We start from the raw sequence: 16,152 nt of genomic DNA, 5'->3' as shown, positions 1-16,152 counted from the left end.
ATTTCTATTTCCTTTATGAATGTGTGAAATACAGTATTATAACACATAATAGCATGTTATTATTATTCTTCCATTCCTCATCAAACCTAGTAAAACAAGTTCTTCTTTTTGGCTAAAATCATGAGGACATCACTACTAATTATTGATTTCAGGCATTTCGGCCAAACCCATTGCTAACATATTCATAACATCCAGCACATAGCCATGAAATCTCAGTAGACAAACATTGGCCATACAACGGGTCATGCAAATTCAATGGGTCAATCATAAGTGCTATTATTGTAAAGTGGAAGCATCTAGGAGAAACAACAAACCACCCACGTAGTGGTAGACCACACAAACTCACAAAACGGGGTCACTGAGTGCTGAAAATCACCTACCATCTGTTTCATCACTCAATACAGAATTCTAACCTCCGGATGCAACATCAGCAAATGAGTTGTGTGTTTGGAGCTTCATTGAATGGGTTTCCATGGCCAAGCAGTTGTGCACAAGCCTCACATCAACATTCACAATGCCAAGTGTCAGCTTAATCGGTGTAAAGCCACTGGAGCAGTAGAAATGTGTTCTCTGGAGTGATGAATCCCATTTCAGTATCTGGCAGTCTGATGAAAGAATATGAGTGTGGTAGATGCCAGAAGAACACTCTCTAACAGAATGCATAGAGCCTACTGTAAAATTTGGTTGAGTAGGGATAATGGTCACTGGCAGTTTTTCAGGGTTAGGGCTAGGCCCCTTAATTCCAGGGAAAAGTCATCTAATTGCTTAAAGATACAAAGACATCTAAGACAATGTGGTGCTTCCAACTTTTTGGCAACAGCTTGGGGAAGGCCCTTTCCTGTTTCAAGATGACTGTGTACCTGTACACAAAGCAATGTTCATGAAGACATGGTTTGAGAAGTTTGGTGTGGGCCTGCACAAATCCATATTTTCATCCCTATTGAACACCTTTGGGATGAATTGAAACACTGGCTGTAAACCAAAAATTCTCAGCCAACATCAGTACATTACCACACAACTGCTCTTTTGGCTTAATAGGTGCAAATTCCATGTACACTCTCCAAAATCTTGCAAAAGGCCTTCCCATAACAGTGGCAGTTAACACCACAAAGAGGATGGGAAACTATATATTAATGCACATAGTTTTGGAATAAGATGCTCATATAGGTGTGATGGTCAGGTGTCCACACACTTTTTACCATATTGGATTTCACAAAATAAATAAGATATAGCTTTTATTTTAATATTTATAAAAAACTGGCATTATGCCACATATTCTCAGAAACAATACCTAAATATATGCAAATACTGTCAGCAAGTGCTGACTGGCTAATGGAGAGAAAATTACTTATGTAACAATACCAGCCAAGTTCTTGCACAGTTCACAAGCAGTGAAGGAAAGGAGGATGTGGGGTGGGTCAGAGCTATGATAGACAGCTCTATTTTCCAATGTCGATCTGAAAACTTCCTTTCTATATATACTTCACATCAACCTACAACACCCTCCCAGCTTTGGGGGGGGGGAACCATACTGTCATGCTGCAGATGAATAGTCATTCTGCACCAAAGCAGCAGCATGACATTGTTGGGCTTCACTCACCCTGCCCAAAAAGTGGTTCAGACCACCACTTCAATGAGGAGGGGCTATAAAGGAACTTGAAGTCTTGCTCAGATATGCTTCCCCCACATCGAGTCTCTTTGATTGACTGGTGGTCAGGGCTAAGCTAACCGGTTGGCCCACTAAGAATATACCCAGTGTTCCCAATGGCCAGCCCGGACCTATGTATTGGGGCACTTAACCCAGCTATATATGGCACTTTCAGAAACATTCATTAATCAAACACAGGAAAATATAGGTGAAGTCAGCCTTGATGAATTTCGAACATGATCTCACTTTAAATAAGGCCCCTCAGCAGTCTAATGAGATTCTATAAATCTAGCCCTTTAACATAATCTGTCTCATAAGCATAACCTTTTTAATGTAGGAAAAGCCATTTTCAAAACTGTAATATATAGTAAACGCACCTCTTAAATGTAACTAATAAAAACACCTTATTGTCTCTTTAAAACAAATATCACAATTGGGTCCTAAATTGTAATCATTTGTAAAATTGCCTGGTGTTAAAGGGACAGTATACACCAATTTTAATATAACTGCATGTAATAGACACTACTATAAAGAATAATATGCACAGATACTGATCTAAAAAATCAGTATAAAACCTTTTAAAAAGTTACTTAGAAGCTCCAAGTTTAGCACTGTTGATTAGATAAGCAGGAACACACAGGGAAAGTGGCTAAATTGCACACATTCCCCCCACTCCCCCCTTCCCTGCATATGAAAAGACAGATTATACAAACAGAAGCCAGCAGTAGACTGAAAAAGCGCATCTACTTCTGATACTGAGGGGCTTGGTTAGGAGTCTGAAAATCTGCACAATGTTATTAAAAAATGAACAAAATTATACACTGTTACAAAAACACTCCCAGATGGGCTATATAAATGGATCATCTACAAAACATTTATGCAAAGAAAAATGTGGTGTATAATGTGTCCCTTTAACAATATTAATTCAATGTTAACTTAATGCAATAGGACACTTAAATCTTGTTTAACAGTAATTCTACCTACAGATTTAAAGGGACAGTTCACCCAAAAAAAAATCTGCCATTTAAATTGTTCCCAATTAAATTTTACCTGCTGGAGTTTATAAATAGCTCCTTTATCCCTATTTTCGCCTTTGAAATAGCTGATTAAGCTTGTGGTATCCCAACCTATACTGAAAGTTTTGATACTGGAGTCTCATCTATTGAATAGCCTAAGTAAACACAGCTAGCAGAAGAAATGACACTCCCAGTGAGGTGCAGAATAGTTAAAGGATTACTTTCTGTTATAATTTTTAAGCTAAACAACTAACATATTAAAGTTAATAAACATTAATTAAAACCTACTAACCTATATTTTCTCCAAAACGAAGTTTCATAAAGTTCTAAAAGTTATATCTTTTATTCGCCGATGATGTCACGTTATCCTGCCCACTATTTTCAGCACTGAGTGTTCAAAATACTTAAACCAATAACTTTGTGTTTAAAGCGCCATTTTGAAACCTAGGTATTGTAAACGGATTGGTACAGAGCAAAGGATACCCACGGAGTGGGTTTGGAAAACAATTAAATTTGCAGACAAGATTTCTGATATACGGTAGAGATATGTTAATGAAATTCTATTGATAAAAAGCGTATTTGGGGTAGTTAGTTAGTAACAGGCATAGAAAATATTTACTTACAGTGGCCTTTTAAGTAATAACATGATAATTTTCCATTGTTCTATATGTGATGAGCTTTAGTTTTCCAGACAAATATAAGATAAGGAAGAAAGTGTGTGTACACAAAGTGATAACATAATAAGATCTGATATTACCTGAAGCTCAACCCATTGTAATAGGCCGTGGTTGAAAAGCCAGCTACTTCATATACACAAATAAACCTGAAAATGCAATTTCCCCTACATTTTATACTCTGCAGCTGATATAACAAGTAATTGAAAATACATTAATATAAAAACAATTTTACAGTGTACTGTCCCTTTAATGGCCAACATTACTCAAAACTGTACAATTAAAAAAAATGGTATACATCATATTTATCATATTTTCCTTAGTTTGTCTTAATAAATAGCTTAGAAAATGTATTTTTATTCTTTTCTGCTCACTTTCAATGCTAGTAACTGGAATTTGGGCCCCATTTAACATTAGACAGACGGGGAAGGTTCAAAACGATTCAAAACGATTCAAATAAACATATAGTAAAGGTGGCTCAGTAATTAAAAAACAATATGCTATAAGGAATGCGTATGTAATTTTTGCATCAAAATGTCCCTTTAACAGTAAAAGAGGTTACAGCATAGCTACTACTAATTTTACTTAAAGGGACATAAAACTCAATTTTTCTTTCTTTCATGATTTAGAAAGAACATACAATTTTAAACAACTTTCAAATTTAGTTCTGTTTTAAATTTTCTTTGTTTTCTTGTTATCCTTTGTTGAAAAGCTGGGATGTAAGCTCATGAGTGTGCCTGTGTCCACAACACTATATGGCAGCAGTTTTGCAACAATGTTATACATTACCAGGAGCACTAGATGGCAGCACTATTTCCTGTCATGTAGTGCTTCAGGCATGTGCACGCTACCTACCTAGGTATCCCTTTAACAAAGAATAACATGATGATGAAATAAATTTGATAACAGAAGTAAATTGGAAACTTTTTTTAAAATTGTATTCTCTATCTAAATAATGAAAGACATTTTTTGGGGTTTACTGTCCCTTTAAAGGGAGCAAATACATTTTAAGGTTTCCTTCTTGTTTAATTATTGGACCTTGTTTTTTCTGGGGGGGGGGGTTCTCTGGCATCTAATGTTCTTGAGGATACTCTGGGTTTAGGGTCTTTTTGTCATTCACTTTTAAAACACCTTGCTTCTTTTTTGTTTTTTTCATGGAAAGTAACAGCTGAGTTCTCATAGCTGAAACATCACTAAGAATCCAAAGGGGGGAAAAAACGACTTATGTTATAACTATGCAGTGCTGAGTGATGATTTGCTCAGTGTTCCTGAATGTCTGATGTTCAAGTGCTTTGAAAGGCACTAAGGATATTGATAAGGAGCTTATTTCCATTCTCTTGAAAATATACTGCTACTTACTGCACTCCATTACAATTATTTCCACCCTGCTTTACCAAGGCTGGAAAGCCAATATACTATTAGTGTATCATGCAAACTAATTTAACAATTTGTTTTTTAAAGAGACATATTACTCACATTTGTTTTGTCATGTATATGAAAAAGCAGACATTAAACATTGTAAAAATGTTTTTTGTCTCAAAAACATTAAAGGGGCAGTAAACCTAGCAAATAATGTTATATAATTCTGCACATGGTGCAGAACTATATAACATTAGCTTAGCACCAGCTTTCTAAAGCAAAGGGTTAGATAGATATTTCCCAATGAAAACAAAACGCCACTCCTGGCTCTACTGAGCGGGTCTGTTTTCTTCTCCTAAGCGCATCTGGGCACGCTGTCTAATCAAAGCCGGCCCGATCACACTATTAAACCCAATGTAGCTCGCTCCCGTTACCAGACCAGAGCGGGAGCAAGCTACATGGAGTTTAATAGCGCGATCAGGCCAGCTGTGATTAGACAGCGTGCCCGGGATGCCCTTAGGAGAAGAAAACAGACCCGCTCACTAGAGCCAGGAGCGGCGTTCTGTTTTCATTGCAAAATATCTATTTAACTCTTTGCTTTAGAAACCTGGCACTAAGCTAATGTTATATAATTCTGCACTATGTGCAGAATTATATAACATTATTTGCTAGGTTTACTGCCCCTTTAAGTAAAAGCTGACTAGATGTAAGAGGACAGTAAAGTTGTAATTAAATGTGCATGATTCAAGTACAGCTGCAATTTTAAACGTTCAAATTTACTTCTATTTTGCTTTGTTTTCTTGGAAGCTATGGTTGAAGAGTAAACCTAGGTACTGTCTTCAGACTCGCCAGAAACACAAGTTATGGAGCAGCGGTCTCTGATGAGGCGGACAGGAATCGGCGGAAATCAACCCGATCGAGTAAAATTGGGTTGATTGACACCCCCCTGCTGGCAGCCGATTGGCCGCGAGTCTGCAGGGGGCGGCGTTGCACCAGCAGTGCACAAGAGCTGCTGGTGCAATGCTGAATACGGAGAGCATATTTCTCTCCGCATTCAGCGATGTCTGTCGGACCTGATCCGCACTGTCGGATCAGGTCTGACAGACAAAAGATAAATAGGCCTCAATGGATAAAGATACAGCCACACTCCTGAGCTCACCTAGGATTACTGTATAACAAAACAGACCAAGAGAATTAAAGGGACATAAAACCCAAATTTTTTCTTTCATGATTTAGATAGAACATGTGATTTTAAACAACTTTTTAATTTAATTATATTATTGCATTTGGTTTTTTTCTCCTGATATTCTTTGTTGAAAAGAATACCTAAGTAGACTCAGGAGCTGTTGATTGGTGGTTGCACATTTATCTCATTGGTTCACCCAGTGCCTTCAGCTCTATACAATTCATTTAAGTTTAGTTATGACTTTACTGTCTCTTTTTTGATGAAATTACCTAGAAATGCATGATTATGTAAAACTGAGTTGCAGGACACTACGACTCACTGCCTGACCACTCCCGCAGAAAAAGTTGGTTTATGCAATATATGAACGACCAATTTTAAAAAGACACAGCACTGAAATACAGTTTGAAACATTCTATTTAAGACAAAACAGAGAAAAATGTAAGTCTCATGTCCCTTTAAATAAAAAACAACCTTCTTTTAAATAAATATATGTTTATATGATATATAATATGATCCCTAGTCAAAAAAAGAGTGAAATTGAATATATAAAATAACGTCTAAATTTTGGAGGTTAATTTTACAGAAGAGATCTAAATGTACTGCAATGTGTTGAAAAACCTTCTGATGCAATTCTTTAAAACATATGTAAGGAATTTTAAATTAGGGAAATTTATCTACATATTTATATTTTCTAGTATGCATGAAGAATGTATAATTATGTCAAGTAGTCAGTACCCTCATTTATCATGATGCATGTGTAGAAGGTTACCACACATGCCTTAGGGCATCAGATGCAGCATTGACTGCCGGCCTTTAATATTGCACAAGCAAATGCTTGTGCAGCATGCCCCCTGCTCTTGACCAACCAAATGCAGGACAGCAGGGATTGTCAGTCATTCCAGATAAATAAATCAGGGATGTTGACATCTGCAACCTCTGAGGTTGTGGACACATTACTTTCAGTTACACATCTTTATAAATGGGGACAAATTTACTTAAAATGTTTCTATCTTGCTCTTATCTTTGCTTTCAGAAACTATGTGTAATGTTCACATTTAAGTTTAACTAATATAGTAGTTTTCATTTTTTGTTTCCTACTAATCCTCACTTGGACCCCGCCCTTCAAAAGTGTCATGAGGCGGCGAGATATTCAAAAGGCATCCATCGCCATGTTGAAAAAGCTGGCGAAATATTCCAAGCAGCTGACATCAGTGTTTAAAGGCAGCATTGTCAAGAGGCGTTTTACTGTACATCTCAATGGGTGACTAGCGATGCTGGCAAAATATTACAAGCAGCATTGCCACCTACATTGACGATGTAAAGTAAAGGATCCCTTTTAAATATATCACCAAACTTAATAAACATACCAATTTACCCCTGAACCAACATAAACCCCCTGCATTAAACTCCCTACACTACTTAACCCCTTAACTTCCAATACTCCACCTCAAACTACTCCTATACTACTTAGCCCCCTACCCGCCAAAACCCTCAGCACAAAAAAAATATTAATGTTTAAAAAAAAAAGAACACAAAAAGCAGCTGTTTAAAAAGCATTAAAGAAAATTTCATATAATTGTATATACATGTATTGACATAGCTCCTATAGTTGAAATAAGAAGGTTTTTAATTAAGTAATTAGTAAATTAGATCGCAAACATGACATAGTTATAGACATTCGGTGGGAGTTTGCTGGGCGTTTCAGGGGAGTATCCTGCATTTTAATGGACTAATATTGCCAGTAGTATGATATACTCAAAGTGCTGCCCTGCAGGTAAGGTATAAGTTTTCAGCCATATTTGTCTCCCCACCTTTTCAGTGGTGAGATTTTCCAGTGTAAGGCAGGTAGTGTAGGTTTATTTACAGTTAGGTTAGGTATGTATTATTTGAAGTTTTCTTACAGAAACCTCTTATTGTTTCAGTGAACACACTGGGGCCTATTAATCATGATGTGGGCGGACATGATCCGCTGTAGCGCATCATGTCTGCCCGACATCGCTAAATGCCGACAGCATAAGCTGTCTGCATTTAACATTGCACAAGCATTTCTAGTGAAATGCTTGTGCAATGCCGCTCCCTGCAGATTCACGGCCAATCAGCCGCTCGCAGGGGGTGTCAATTATCTCGACCGTATCTGATCGGGATGATTGCTATCCGCCTCTTCAGAGGTGGCGGATAAGTTAAGGACCTTCTTAACTTCCACTTCAGGCGGACCTGAAGTGGAGTGGGTCGGAAGCAGCATCCACTGCTTCATAAATCGACCCCACTGTCTGGGCTGTGTGGGAACACTTCAAATACAGCCACCTGTATTTTTGTAGTTTTGTAGAAGCCACAATGCATTATTTCCTATCAGAGACACATTGCTACTGATCAGCACTTCACAAGTCCAATCCCTTTTTACAAATATATTTCCAGACCGACAGGCTGCAAGCCTTGCAAGGCCCAAAAAAACATTTTCCCATTGGCCTGTCAATGTTTTGAACATCCGAGCCTTGCCTATAAGGACAACTGTCTTTGCTTTAATGGTAAAGAGGAAGATGTGTCTGCATGCCTGAAAAATCTTTGTATTATTTAAAAAAAAAAAATCTGAGTTAGATGTTAATAGTTAAAATAGTTGAATACAGTGCCCCTTAAGCCATTAACTTAAGTACCTAAATTAATAGTTAAGCTACTATGGGCCAGATAATAAGTGGAGTGCAAAATATTGCTTTTCGCTAAATGTGTGCTGGTATTACAGGTGAGATGCAATGCTAACTCGACCTCACGAGAGTGCGCTTCCATAGGCTCCAATGGTAGCCTCGTTCAGCGATGGTCAGCAAATGTAAATATATATGTATATGAATATATACAAATACATTTATGTGTTAATATGTGCATATACATATGTATTTACAGGGAACACACAGTTCCTATAGACGACAATGTAAAGGCACTTTTTCTAACACCCCACAGTCATCAACGTTAGCCCCCAAAACTATTAAGTGCGAAAATGCTACTTTTTAAAAAAAGAAAAAGAAGGGCGTGTCTAAGCAGCGGCCATGATAGGTCGCATATTTTAAACCTCTAGCAAAAATCTTCTGGATTTATGATATACCGCAGGATTTACTCAGCATTACCCTTCACAAAGTGCATCATCGGCTTTCTAAAGATCTGCTGATTAGATTCATATTAGAATCCTCATATCTACACTAACCTGGTGCCTAAATCAACCTGCGGCCTATCTCACATCAATACGGAACCCCCCCCCCGGAGCACGGGGTAAAACAAGCTCATCATGCCATCTCTCAGCAGGGAAGACTTCTACACCACATTAAATATGCTTCTTTCTGGTTTTGAACAACAAATGGATAACTGCTTCAGCGATCTATCTTCAGTGCTTAAAGAGAGTACAAGTGAAAAGGCACCGCTGCAGCCTGCTAACAGAGTCCTCGATGCGCCTCCCGACACCCAGACCCAAGCTAAAATGGAGGCCTCATATCCTCGAGCAGTAACGATTAAGCACTCTATCCCTGACAGCGTCATAACGAGAGGGGGGAAACCTGAGACCTCTGCCTTGGAGACCGAGGGGCTAGTGTCAGCGCTAAGTAACCGATGCCCATCTGATCCGCACCTATTCAATGCCCAAGGCTGCATGGAACTAGCTGAGGACATAGATCACCCTGCCGCTCCAGCTGCCACACATAATTCCCGGTCTGGAGGAGAGAACTTACTAGCGGTGGTTCCTCGGGAGGATGCGGCCGGCCTCCGGAGGGGCGACCTGATTGACCATTGCCCTTGGCTCCTCCGCTCTCCTCCCAAGTACCGGAGTACACTGGAACCCACAATGGCAGATCGCTTCACGGCAACCTCGATCCTACCAGCCGACAATAGTTTTACTACCGGTCTCTCTGGATATAAACTACAATGGACAGCACAGCCGCAGAACTCCACAGTAGTTCCCCACGTCGTCGGACTTTTACTTTCCTCACTCATACCTCTCACACCCAAGCACCATCTCTGTCGGAGGACGGCAGGCCTCTCCTTACCCTTGTTGCACACGCCGCAGCCTCGCTGCAGAAACAGGGCTTTCTCCCCATTGAACACTCATAATAGAAGCGGTGTGGGTTAGAGAGACAGGTACTTAAGCTCCCAGGGAGAGATGTCTGCTGCCCTTTGTATGGGACTATTGTTTCTCAATACACGTCAATGATAGCGTATTGTACTGTTGCTTCTTTTACTTTTAATATTTCATGTTATTGTTCGCATAGTTCTCTCTTTTTTTCTCACTTTTTTCCCTTGTTTTTCTTTCTAATTGCATAGAATCCTCCTCTCTATATATAGTCTGGGGTTTTATATGTTACATTAAGATTTTGACTCTGGACTAATTTATTGGAAGAGTGCTGTTTATTCTGTTGGAAATTTGTGACTTAATTTTAGCATGTATACCAGTTAGACCTGTCGTCCCCTATATTGCCACTAGCATATTCACACCTCTGATATATTACATATACTCAAACCAGCCCAGAGATGCAGAACTCAGAGAACTCCCTAGAAACCCATACACTATTAGTCCCACCCCGCCATTAATAGTCAAGAGGGAGACCCATCTTTTTTATAACTGCCACTTAACATTACATTTAGGAAGCCTAAACAATGAACTGATCTATCTGAGATAGTATTTATCTGCAATCTTTATGAACTCCCCAGCCTCAGTGTTTATTCCATTTATTGCAGTCAGTACACACCTCCACTAATCGCTTTCCTCTATTGACCTTTCCTCTCCTACCTTACAAACATAATCCCTTGGCCTAGCCCTAGTACTTGTCTTAGATAGTTATTCTCGCCTAGTACACTCTGGGTAGAGAAGTTCACTCATATAACCGACAAGCTGAATCCCATCCCTCTCGAGCTGTTATCATTATTCTCCCTGGTTGATTAGTTACTAAAAAGAGGATTTGTTCATCCTTTAGTCTTTTTTTTATATAACCACCCGACATAGCAAGAACACGCCAATCCTTCATAAGACATCCCCCCTCTCTTATCTTATTCTATTAGCCCCCTCCTATAGCATTAATACTCCAGAACTCTAGATTACCTGGTTCATTATATACCTCACCTCTAGCAGCCCTTACTTCAGTTTCCAAATCGCTACAACAACCAGTAAAACTTCCCCACCAGAAACATTCACCCCTGCTGAGATCAGATACCCCCCTTACATTACATCTCCCTCCCCCAAACTAGAGCGGCTCTTGACCGCTGACCACCCCTACCCCTGACCCAATATATTACAAAATGAGGTCCCTGAATTCATTGACACTTATTACCACTGACCCATCAACTTAGTTTGGCACGCCAAGCTCTTCCTTATCCTATTCTGCATTAACAGACTGTCGTAATTCCTCTCCATTCAACTTACTAATTCATAGCTGATATAGTTACAGAGTGCAAACTCATAGGCGGCTCTTTCTCAATCCCAATATCCTTTACACTCACCGGCAAGGGTCACTGTATCATAGCTCATTTTACTATTACTGTTGCCTTATGCAGTCTTTTACCATTTTAGCTCTTTTGTCCTTTATAACTATTTATTGAAAAACTTGTCCTATCTTCCTGATGGTATGCCATGCACATAATTGATATGTAAAATGACCCTCCAATGTCTGCTATGCTGCATATCTCGAAAATGTCAGTTGGAATTTATGTCATTTCCTGAATCTACACCGTTAAGTGTCAATATGTAATGTTGTATCTGTTACTAAACCTCAATAAAAATATAAAGTTTAAAAAAAAAAAAAAGAAAAAGAAAAGAAAACTAAAACTTAAGTTTGTGGACATTTACAAAATAAACCAGAGATCTGATCTCTGGTTAATTTTATAAGCTCTAATTGCTACCGTGGTAGCAATAACCAGCCACTTGTAATACTTGTAATAGCTGGTTATTTATCAAGCGCCCACAAACGGGCAAATTTGCCATTTTGCGGGCGCGTTATAAATTAGCGCTACACTTGTAATCTAGCCCTATATTTGTAACCATTGAGCTCAAATTTAAATTTGTCATCTAGATTTACCTGTGAGGTGTAATAATAGCTGCTTTTTTTCCCAAGCAGTTGCAATGTTACCATAGCTGACATGTTATGAAGCCCCCTCCTTTTATTGATCAAATTAATGGGAGAAATCTTACTTGTCATATGTTTATTACTGTATAAGCAGAATTTGGAATAAACGACAATCTGTCATTATATACTTATCAAACCCAATAATCCCACACTATCCCCACAAATTACCATTCTTTTATTTTCTTACAGCTAAATTTAGATCTTTTTGTAAATATTTACTACATACCTCAAAGCCAATTAATAAAATGGATGTCAGCTGTAAAAATAAAACAATGTGAAAAGGGTGGTATGCCTGAAACCTGCTGCAAAGTATTTGTTTCAACCATTCTAAACAATTCCATTAAAATATATGACAAAATGGAATACGGAAGATGCCAACAGATGGGAATTACAGGTTTTCAGTAACTAAAGATCATTACATAGCTCAAAGCTTTTTAGGAAGCAGTGGATGGAATTTTATCATTTTTTATGCTGTCACTATCCTAGAAGGGTTTATGTTGCAGTGTTTTATGATTAGGTGTTGGGAACTGCCTGTGAGATAATTACTTATACTTTTTTCTATCCATCCATTCTTCTAGCTTGGCCTTTTCAACAGACATGGGTCTTGCAGCAGATATGCAGAATGGCTGATTTATAGTCTGTTCACCCTGTTTCAATGGATGATAAAAACTGTTAAAGTAGCAGTTATGCGCTTTCATAATTTCAAGAATAACTTAGCAAAGCTGCCATACTTCATCTATTTATCATTAGCTTTCAAGAAGCTGTAACAACATGAATAAAGGCTCTTTATGATGTTATGAAATCTGATAAATGGGCACTTTTTTGACTATTCAAATCCTACCAAACATCACATAAGATATACAATATCTGCCAGCAGGAGAGATGGGGAGATATGAAAGCAACACAAGGATTGCATATCCACCTGACTGGAACACCCTGCTTGGTAAAAAAAAACAGCAACATAAAAAAAAACATGTTATCAGCATGAGCTAAAGGAAATTACATGATGACCCTTTCATAAATCAGTTTCTTAAAAAAAAAAAAGATTGAAAAATGATTCCAAAATGCCTGTCTCATAAGTGTATTGTGTCCACAGACTTGAATACATACACATGTTATTTCTACAAGAATTCTTCAATTTGAATAGAATATGCCTGTGTTACACGTTACTCATATATTATTACCCAGATGCTTGATTTTGAATAGCGCTACAAGCCATTCCATGTGCTAGGGAATAGAAAGTTTTTCCAGATTCAGCTCTGGTTTCAACAGAGACAGAAACAGTTCAATAAGGTAAAGCACAATAAGATACTTAATTGTGGTGCAAAATCAGTCAGAGGTTCCACACCCTCTACAATGAATATCACAATCCAAGAACACAGCAGCACTCACCAAATCTTCAAGATTCACATATTTATTGCAAAACTGATGTGTGTAAACAAGACAAGTTCAACTGAGACAAAGGCAGAGCATAGCAACACATAGGGGCTGAATTATCACACCGAATTGAGCTTGATGTTGACCGCTGTTGCATAACTGATCCGCTGCCTCTGAGGCTGCGGTCTTCAATCTGCCCAATCCTATATGATCGGGCTGATTGACATCCCCTGCTAGCGGCTGATTGGCCGCAAATCTGCAGGGGGAGGCATTGCACAAGCAGTTCACAAGAACTGCTTGTGCAATGATAAAAACAAACAGTGTAAGCTGTCGGCATTCATCGATGTCTGTCGGACATGGTCCGCTGAGCGGATCATGTCGGACAGACCAATGATAAATCGGCCCCATAGTATGAACAGGATGCCTCAGTTTGTGTGCCATAACATACACAACCGCTCGGTAGATCAACATAACAGAGGTCTATTCTTGTTCATCAATCCCATCCACTTGAGAGACTTCGAGTTGCACATTGACAGAATTAGAAGCAGTAAACACTGTTACTAAGATGGCAACATTTTGAAAAAGGGGCTGTTAAACATGTGGGGGGAAGCATGATGGTTTGGGGCTCTTTTGCTGGATCCAGAGTTGGCAACTCCCACTCTGAACCAAAAAGACTACCACAGCATATTGCAGCGCAATGCAGAGTTAATCAGGGGTTCATACTTCAGCAAGATAATGATCTCTAGGACATGTCAGAACTACCTTAGAAGAAAAATAAATACTGGTAGGATTTAAATCATGGAATGAGCAACACAGTCTCCCGGCTTAAACCCCTCAAGCTGGCTTGGGGTGAACTGAACAGAAGGGTGAAAGCAAGTGCAATACACTTGTGTGAACTTCTGCAACAGTGTGAAAAAGAACTTTCTGAACAACATTTGATTTCCATTGTAGAAAGAATGCCACAAGTGTGTTAATCTGTTATATTTGCAAATTGTGGATACTTTGCTGAGTTAAAATATAGATAACATTTTGTTAAACATAATGGGCGCCATGTACTAAGGCGTCAATTTTTTCGCACAGACCATATCGAAATAACCCGCCGGCATTCGCACCATGCGGATGGCACTTCGTTACGGCGCGAAAGAGCAAAGTTAAGAAGCAGTCTGCGACCCGGTTTGTTTTAGTTCTTTACCCACGTGACGATCTAGGTGTCATAATCGTCAGACAAGCGGCAACGTCTGGCTGCTGACATGTATAAGAATGTGCATTTTCCCAGAAATCTTAGAATATTTGTTTATTTACTTTTCGGTATTCACTTTGACAAGATCTCGGGATGGTTTGACTGCAACATGGGTGCAATCGATGGCTCCAAGTACATTGGGCATTCCGGCCATTCTATAAAAATTAGACTTCACAGATTGCCACTCTTCTGGAGTCGCTGGAAGGCACACGTACCTTGGAAAGATGACCATCAAAGCATCAATAACTTTGGTTAGGTGCCTCGAAAAAGCAGACTGGCTGATGCCAATTATAACGCTAGAAACAGCTTGGAATGAACCGGTGGCAAAAAAGTGTAAGGCTGCCAACAGTTTTAATAGTCCGGGTATGGCTTGTGAACTCGCTGTCATTGGTTCAAGGTATTCTGCTATTTCATTGTAAAGTTCCATAATAGCTTCTCTGTCCAAACGGAATCTCTGGATAATCTCTCAATCAGAAATGCTTTCCAAACCCATACGTGGAAGGAAAACTCTAGGGACTCTGATTCTTCTGCCTCTCCTTCTTTGCAAGTTGTCAACCGGTGCCTGTATAGCCCTTCTTCCTCGTAATTGAATTAATCGGAAAATAAACATGTGTAAAAGTGTCTCCATCTTCATTCAGTGATCCAAAAACCAATAATGATACAATAGTAGTCTAGTCCTTTCACTTAAGTACTTCTGCCTGGCGTCAGGTTGATACCCCCTATAGTTTTCTATTGTATTCGCTACCTAAATGGTCGCGAAGCAAATCATGCGAAGTTACAGTGAAAGTTGGAGCGGACGGATTAGTTGTAACATTCATAATTTCCGATTACAGCGAATTTACGTGCGATCGAACATGTAGTAAGTGGAAAAAGGCTTCGGAACGATGAGTTGAGTAAAATTACGATCGCTGATGAAAATAGTGGTTTTTCGACCAGATCGCAGATTGGTACATACGAGAAGCAGATCGTGAGCGAATTTTGACGTGGAAATACAACGGACGGTCACTTCGAAGCTTAGTACATGGCGCCCAATGGGCGTGCAAGCAATATTAGCGCTCCACTTTGTAATACCAGCGCAAAAAGGCAGGCAAAGGGCTTTAACATAGACATACATACATATACATCTCTAAAGATGGATATGTATATATATAAATATATATATATATATATGTATGTAATTATATGTGTATATATGTTTATATATGTATTTACAGACATATATACACATATAAATACATATGTTCACATATATAGACATATATAAAAGTGCATTAGAGCCCTTTGCCATTAAGTAGATGAAAACATGTAGAAGCATATAAATGCAAGATTCATATTTAATATAGTGTTATACTGTGTATTTACTGTAAATATTTGACATCCCAATGTTCTGCAAATAGCAGAATATGTTCTAAGTATTTCTAAATAGATATTCCTATATATATATATATATATATATATATATATATATATATATATATATATATATATATATATATATATATGATACAATGATCCCAGCACTTTAGTATAAATGCTAACGCACAGGAAAAGATGGAA

General features: G+C 38.5%; 1 protein-coding gene across 1 annotated transcript in view; it reads right to left on the bottom strand.

Moving 5' to 3' along the window:
• Positions 1–16,152, bottom strand: part of NMBR (neuromedin B receptor) — a 619,461-nt gene that overhangs the window by 325,077 nt on the left and 278,232 nt on the right. The window lies entirely within an intron of this gene.

Source organism: Bombina bombina, chromosome 4 (genome assembly GCF_027579735.1).
Source record: "Bombina bombina isolate aBomBom1 chromosome 4, aBomBom1.pri, whole genome shotgun sequence".
NCBI lineage: Eukaryota > Metazoa > Chordata > Amphibia > Anura > Bombinatoridae > Bombina > Bombina bombina.
Note: the sequence above shows the minus strand (reverse complement) of the source record. Positions and strands in the feature narration are given on the sequence as shown.